Consider the following 8817-nt stretch of genomic DNA (forward strand, 5'->3'; position numbering starts at 1 on the left):
GGGTAGGCCTATGTATTGACAGACAGCCCTGGTAACTTACCGTTGTCGTTGACACACCCGCTCGCTTGACTACCAGTGCAAGCAATAGAGCTGCACAGTCCCGCCCACAGCCGATGCCGGATGTAAAAATACAATGCAATTTCTCCATTGACAATTGCGGTGTAAGCCATAAAAACTTAACTGCACGTGGTAGACTTAAAACCAGCTACGGTTAGTACGGTTGTACTAACAGGCTAGCACTAGCCGACAGGCTAACCTTTAGCATTTCCGACATTGTATGTCATTACATAATGCAGCTAACATTAGCCTACATGCTGCAACACAGGTATGAAATATATTATGTTGTAGTGAGTGTCCAAAGGGGTGAAAGCCACTTTAAATCGGGTCACATTATTGACTGTTGTGTGTCCGAGAGTCAGTTTGTGGGTTTTGTAAGGGTCAGCATGAGGGACAAGACCTACAAAGTTGTGAGTTAAGCAGGGTGGTTGGTAACGTTAATGCTGCTAGCAGTGCTAGTTAACATTAGCTAGGCTACTGTAGCCTTCATACTGTATGATTCATATCAATCATTAACCTAGGAATACTTCGTGCATTTAATGAACATTTTGTGTAATAATTCACGGCAAATTAATAAACTGAATATGGTGGTCCAAGAGCAGACCATGCACCAGTCCATGCATCAGCCTGACTGAGCAGTGATGACAGCATAGGATGAGTCAGGTAACGTTACGAAGCACTGCCGTTAACGTTAACCGCTTTCACACACACACGATATAAAATACACGATGATAAATATAAAATTCAATATCAAAACACTATTATTTACACGATTACTCCTGAAATAACTGCTATTAACTGCACATTCACTAGATAAAAATCACTGTTTGGAGGAAAGGGTTCGCGTGCTGTAGCCGGTTTTGAAATAATTTCGCACGGTTCGTGCATTGCTTATATATTATTCAGTGAGGAGCGGTGGTTTATGGGATGAGTAGTTCCTTTGCTCGGAAATGAACATATGTACACAGTCTTGTACTGTACCTTTGACTTTTTTTGGATTTTCTCTTCGTTTTTTCACTCGAAATGATATGTTGTATGCTTATGAGTTATGCCGTAGCTGGTTAGCCTAAGACATGCTGTAAAACTCTTTAGATACGGATTTTTCCAAACGTCAATGGGACAAATGAATGGGAATCTTACATCCGGAACAGGTGTTCCAGTTTAGATGGTGAGCAGGTTAACTTGTGATATTTGCATAAAATACGTGAATATTCAACAAGACCCTGCCTACTTGTTAACAATGCTTTGCTCTGCCTCCGCCCTTCCAGTGCTGGAGATTCACATTTTCACAAGCCTACAGTGTGTGACAGAATATGAAGCAAGATCTTGCCGAAAACATGCGGGAATCGCTATGTATAATGCATGTCTGCTTAAGCATCCACACAAAATGTTGTGCAAACAGGAAATGTGTCAAAGTAAATCAGTGAAGGTTTTGTTGGGTTTCGAACATGAGTCTCACTGAGGCAAAATGTTCCAAGCAGTAAGCACTATCACCACTACACCACAGAGAGCAATGCTTGTCATTAGTCTATTAGACTAGTGTACTAGCTTTCTAGCTATCCTGATGTCCATGTTAACTGGTGATAGCCTATAACATGAGCAAACACAGCGAATGCATGCCTTGAATAATGCAGATTAATTTTGCCTCAGTAATTTTGCATCAGTAACAAATGACCCCATCAGACGTTGCTCGTTTTTTGTGCAGAAACACACATCGTGATTATAATGCGCAAAAATTATGAAGATCACTTGGGCCTCGAACTGCTCACTAAAATAGCAAGCTAGCAGTAATAGTCCACCCTGCTAACCAATTGCACCACTGGTTATTTTGTATCTATGCAATAGCATGGTGTTCCTATTAAATGAATGTAGGTCTATGTTGTCTTGTGACAGCTATTTGTCAATCGATCAAGATATTCATTATAGCAAACATCTAGGCTAAGTGAATGTTTTGCAACAGGCTGCTGAACGAGCAGTAAGTAGGCTAAACTATTTTCTAATTTAGGCTACGTGGGAATCTGAAACAGCAATATCTGTCATCAAACTCTCTAGCTACATCAAAGTTTTGTAATATATGCTACCATGATAACCATTTTGTGTCGTCAAATTACCAACAAATTAAATAATATTTAACTGGAGAAGTTTCATGTGTTCACTTCAAATCATTAGACAGCTCACTGCATAACTTCACTGAGACATGACACTAAGTTATGATAATTTTTGCACATGACTGACGTATTTCATATTATTAACCCCCAAAACGGAATAAAGTGTTAGTGGGACATGCCAGTTTGTTGTACATCAGTTAGGTTTTGGTATGTGAGGCAAAGATGAACCTATTTTGTTGTTTTGAGGCTTGCATATGCCCATGTTAAATTGTGATGGCACCAGTTAACATGGGCGTATATTTCTCACTTATGTTAACCTGTGTTAACTTTGACTAACAGTTCAATATCTGACTTCAATTTCAGCGGCTCGTAGTGTAGTGGTATAGACCTAGAAGCTAATCCAATCAACTTTCTTGTCCATGCGTGGTTCGAATCACAGCTAGATCGCTAGTTTTATTTTTTTCCATTCTTTTAGTATGTGTCATATTTGTGGATAATGCTTAAACGGACATGTATTAGACATACACTGGTGATGTTTTCAGCGATATCCATTATATTGTCTCACTTGCAAACACTTCGTGAAAATGTAGCCTAATATAAACCTGCACTATCGGAGGCAGAGCAGATTAAGAAGTAGGCAGGGTCTTGTTGAATATTCACTGATTTTATGCAAATATCACCAGTTAAACTGCTCACCATCTAAACTGGAACACCGGCACCTAACCGCGTTTTGGCTGTGGGCGGGACTGTGCAGCTCTATGTGTGTGCAGCATGCGTGTCAGATAACCCTTCCCCCTCCCCCTCGGTTTTTCAGCCAATCAAACGACGACCTTTCTTGTACTGTCGTGCTGGCTGTCGGAATGATCAGCAGCACAAATGAGTTCGCTAAAATATTGGTGGGGACAATTTTGTCATCTTAAAATATTGGTTAGGACTAGTCATGAGCGTCCCAACCTAAATCTACGCCCATGCTCGAAAGATCATTTTGACTTAATTTAAGAAGACTTTGACTTATTTTAAGGAGTCTTATCAAGACAAATTTACTTAACGCACTGGCAGACAAATTTGCTTGTTTTTAGGACAAATTTGCTTAACGCACTGGCAGAAAATGAGATGTCTTAAAATAAGTCAAACTTTTCTTAAATTAAGTCAAATGATTTCACGAGAAAGTGCTAGGTAAGTCTCTTTATACTGAAAACAAAACAAACTAGTTATTTTTATCTTGATATAAGACTAATAATCTTGGTTAGATTTTATTAGACAAGCAGTTTTTTGCAGTGTTGAAGTTCAACGATTAAGAGTCTCTAAAAGCAGTTCATCTTTCTGAAAGCAGTTTGTCCTTCGCCAAGGTGTGTCTCTGGCCCGGCTTTGTTCGGAGGTTCCCCCACACTCCCCCACTCAGAGAGTGCCACTACCCGGCTGGAAAAAGTCCCCCCGCAGAACTAGGAAGGTGAAACAAAAGGTTACTTTGGTGCAGCCCTGGCTGCCAATGGTTGAAATGCAATGATCCACTAACACACTACACAGGTTATTACCTGGCGATGAGGGGTTCCCGGCTCACTCCCAGGCACTTCAGTCTGTTACAGCCCCGTCAACGAGGCCTGGGGGATTACACTGCAATGTGGGACACGCTTTGGAATAATACACAACACACACCAAAATTCAAGTGAGGGCTCACTACAATCTTCACACCAACAGTCAGCAGGGGCTTGACTCGAGACAATGGCAGGCAGGCGGCAACGGTAGCGCTGGGGCTAGTCAGTTGGGTACACACCAGGGGGAAGGCAAGCTGGATGGTGGGGTTAGTTGCACCAGATCCCATCTACGGAGAGCCTGGCCACTCCGTATTAATGGTGCTTTCTATTTGTCTCATAAATCCGCCGCCCGAGTTGGAAAGTGTAAATGACCCAGCTTTCTTGCGGCATTTTGGGCAGGAAATCCCACTTTTCCTCGGAGTACTTGAGGGTACCCCGAGGTGGACGTACAACCTTACGACAAACATGGCTGCGCCCATTGTTGAGATGAGATGACGTATTTTTTTTGCATATGTACTGTGTTAGTCATTTTAATGTTGATGCAATGCTCTTACACACTAGATTACATTGCTGCTTCAATCCGGTCACCAATTCATGCATTGCACGGTCTTGCTGTGCGTGCAATACAATGTAACAATTTGTTTTCCAGCCGTTTAGCTAGAGGCTACATGTAGCACAAAACAATAACAATGACTAGCCTCTTGCTAATGCCCCTCGTGGCTCGAGAGAAACGCATTCCTAAAGCAACTCATTCATACATGTTGTACGGGTGGGTGTACAATGATTTAAGAGACAAATAGAAAGCACCATAAGGTATGAGCTACAGGCGCGTAACTGAAGCGTTCCGTTCGCGACGCGTAAAATCCATTTTAGATGAATGGTCTATTTTTTTCGAACGTACGCCCCACTGTCACGTCTGGTGTAGCTACTTCCATTGATTTTAATGGAAGCTAATTGTTGCAGCAGACGCAACACGAACGGAACGCTTCAGTTACGCGCCTGGTGTAGCTCAGCCCTAACCTGACCCTCACCAGATGAATTTCGCTCCGCCTAGCTCCACTCATTCATCTGGAACCGATCCATTGGAATGGTGTTTCAGAAGGCTGGGCCTAATCAAAAAATGCTTGCATATGATTGAATAAGCCACTTGTCCGTCATCTATTGACATGCTACTTCAACCACTCACATCGAAGCCAACCCGTGACGCTGATAACAGTCTCACGGTCGCTTCTCCACTACGTCACATCTATGAAACTCCCGCCCTGCGTCCTGATTGGCTGAACCATAAAGTCGGTTGCAGAAATCACTTTCAATGGAAGATGTCCCAGATGGATGTGAGTGAAGCTAGGCGGAGCTAAGCGGAACGAAATTCATCTGGTGAGGGTCAGGTTAGCTCAGCCCTAAGTCCCATACCGAATTTTGGTTGCAGTTCCATCAAAGTTCCACTGGGGGCGATCGCCATGAGTGCAAAATGAATGGGAGTCAATGGAGCTAGATATTACATTACATTTAGCAGACACTTATTGACCAAAGTGACTTACATATGTCAGCTATATTACAAGGGATCACATTGTCCCCAGAGTAACTTGGGGTTAAGTGCCTTGCTCAAGGGCACAACGGTGGAAGCCAGGAATTGAACCGTTAATTTTCAGGCTACTGCACGCTAGCCCAGCTCCTTAACCAAAGATTGTTAAGGCGGAGCAAGATACTTCATCAGGAGCCACTTCCGGGAACCCGGATCGCACGAGGGGGGGGTCAAAATCCCCCTTTATGCAGAGCAGAGGCAGCGACTGCTCCATTGAAGTCTATGGGCATAGCTCAGAATTTTACCACATATGCTAAGGTCTTAGTTCTATAGAGTTAGGAATGTGAATTTCGGCACGTTTTCATGATCCTCAAACCCTTGTGAACATTTCAGGTACATTTTTAGCATTTTTTAGCATTCCAGTCTGGAGGAAATCAACTTTATATCAGGTGTGGGCCGGTTATTTATGCCGCTGCTGTTGGCGGTTTGCAACGTACGCTCATCAATACGTCATCGACACGCCTCTTTATGCAGACAGGATTCGATCCCCATTTCGCGCCCATAGACATGAACTACGACGAAGTATCTTGCTCCGCCTTAACAATCTTTGCCTTAACCACTACACTACCACCGCCCGCTAGACAGCTAAATTGGTCTCTTTCACCTGATTGTCGTTGACAAATCTCAGATTTGATTGTAGTTTGTATAACTTCAACATGGGTTATAGGTCAAAAGTTCAATGAACGAGTACTTATGTCCTTTTGATTTCTTACAGGTTGGGTCGTTGTTGCACATAACACGCTAGCATTGTGCTAATGAATGACGTCATTGACACATCTGAAAGGCTTTTTAGAACAATTAAGTGACTTTAAAAAATATAATACTCAACCAAGTGTATTTTCTTTACCTCCCCTTTCGAATGCAATACTCAAATTACTTGAAAAAAAAATTATATCCCAAGAAAAGTGGATTTTGAGGGGTACAGCTCCATTGACCTCCATGCATTCTGCACTCGTGGACGAGCGCCCTTATGTGGAACCACAGAAGGAACTGCAACCAGTTCAGAAACCGGAAGTTTTCCGAGAGTGGCAGTTCTCCCCTTATTAGACATTCTCTGGTAACGTCGAAGGGTAAAGTCACGTGGCTTTTTTGTAGTTCGTTTATGAAACAAAACGAGCAATTTCGATTTTTTTTAAATAAGGCAAAATAGGGTCTGACATTTTCACAGTTAGAAGATTATTACTGTATAGACAGTGAAAAATATTTTTGGTGGATAAGATCGCTGATTTGGCTTCACAGTATTTTTTTTAAAATAGGTCTATGGGACTTAACATTGGAGCTGCTCTTCGATAGGAACGCAACCACTTGGGGCGCTGGTTTTCACTTTCCCTCCCTATTAAGTGACTTTAAAAAATACAATACTCAACCAAGTGTATTTTCTTTGTATATTCCCCTTTCGAATACAATATTCAAATTACTTGGGAAACAATTATATCCCGAGAAAAGTGGATTTTGAGGGTAGCCTACAGCTCCATAGACCTCCATTCATTCTGCACTCGTGGACGAGCGCCCTCATGTGGAACCACAGAAGGAACTGCAACCAGTTCAGAAACTGGAAGTTTTCCGAGAGTGGCAGTTCTCCCCTTATTACACATTCTCTGGTTGCACTAGGGTGGAGAGCTGGGGGCCTCAGGCTATAATGCGCACTGGTGGTGGCCACTGCATAGATTTCAAACTTACCACAGATCACAAACTCATTTTGACCTATGTTTTTTCAAAAACAACTGGAAAAGTGGGATTTTAACTCATTGAATGCCAAGCTGTTTTCAGGAGCTTTGTCCTAGAGTGCCAGCAATCTAGACCATTGTTGATGATTTTTGTACAGCCACAGCATATTCTGTGTTATAGCTATGAACACATACAATGGCTCGTTTAAAAGGTGAGACTTTAAGCTCTCGGTGGGTGCAAACTGCGTATTTCTACACTGCTGAGCTGAGAAATCCCAAGCTAAACAGTGGCTAGTTTTCATCAAAATCGCTGTTTTTTTCTAGAAATGGAGATATAACGTCTTTCATGAAATATGAAGTGTTGCCTGTTACTTGTGTAAACTTTCCGGGAAGTGATCAGCCAGACCTGGCGAGACTGCCACAGAGCGGAGCTAGTAATAGACCTCTCCAGAATAAGTCCCGCCTCCGTAACTTCCGTATCCATCCAACTTCCGGGCGTGGATTGTCCATAGACCTCTCCAGAATATATCCCGCCTCCTAGCTTCCGTATCCATCCAACTTCCGGTCGTGGATTGTCTATGGGAAATAACATGGCGTTTTGAAAGATCGTACCTGTCAAACTCTGTAGGTGACAAAGTAGAAAAAGCTGCTGGGCAGATTGGCCTACACACTTCTGCCATCTAGTTTCCACTGGATTTTTTGATTTTCGGTGCCGTTTAAGAAATATAGTCTATAGTATATTACTTAAACGGCACCGACAATCAAAAAATCCAGTGGAAACTATATGGCAGAAGTGTGTAGGCCAATCTGCCCACCAGCTTTTTCAACTTCGCTACCTACAGATGTTTTACCGGTATGATATTTCGAAACGCCATGTTATTTCTCATAGACAATCCACGCCCGGAAGTTGGATGGATACGGAAGTTACGGAGGCGGGACTTATTCTGGAGAGGTCAATGGGGAATAACATGGCGTTTCGAAATATCATACCGGTAAAACATCTGTAGGTAGCGAAGTTGAAAAAGCTGGTGGGCAGATTGACCTACACACTTCTGCCATATAGTTTCCACTGGATTTTTTGATTGTCGGTGCCGTTTAAGTAGTACACTATAGACCAGGGGTGGGCAAACTTTTTGGCTCAAGGGCCACATTGGGTTTTGAAAATTGGCCGGCGGGCCACACAAACCCCCCCCCACGACACACGCCTAAAAAAATACATTTTTTATAGCCTATAATTTAGTATGAAAAGTATTTGTTTTAAAATGCTGCTAATTTGTTTTAAAAATACTGCTAATTTTATGCTGTTAAACAAATGTATAAATTGTACACTATCGCTTTAAGACAGTCGCTTTAATTCACGTTTATTTCTCAATGATCTTCTGCCTGCTCCACTATTGCTAGTGCTGTACCTACGGCTGGGCCCTCTCACAGTTTTTAAATGGTCAGTAGTGGGAACTACTGTTGCCTTCATGATTTCCTTTTAAAACTTTCTTATAAGGAGGAGATATCAATTATCAACAATCACAAGCCAGCTGGAACCTGCGGCTCTCTCTCCCTCTCGTGAGCGCAGTCGCGTTCCCAATTAAATGGATTGCATATGTTCACGTTAGATCTGCTGCAAAGGAGATAACTAAGAGTTAAATTAGTTTAACATGATGTTATCTCTATTTAACATGATGTTTTGACATTGACATTGTAAACGTTATCTAAGGAGAGTGAAAAGCAGTTTGCAGTGAAGCTAACCAACGTCTATCGCAGGAAAAAAATAGCGAGCAGCCTGATAACTAGCCTAAATGAAATGCTCGGCGGGCCGGATGAAAGTGCTTGGCGGGCCGGATCCGGCCCGCGGGCCGTAGTTTGCCCAT

The sequence above is a fragment of the Alosa pseudoharengus genome, unplaced genomic scaffold, assembly GCF_046254945.1.
Source record: "Alosa pseudoharengus isolate Yale_2024_CS ecotype anadromous, Long Island Sound unplaced genomic scaffold, YU_APseudo_1.1 YU_APseudo_1.1_scf_24, whole genome shotgun sequence".
In the NCBI taxonomy this organism is placed as follows: Eukaryota; Metazoa; Chordata; class Actinopteri; order Clupeiformes; family Clupeidae; genus Alosa; species Alosa pseudoharengus.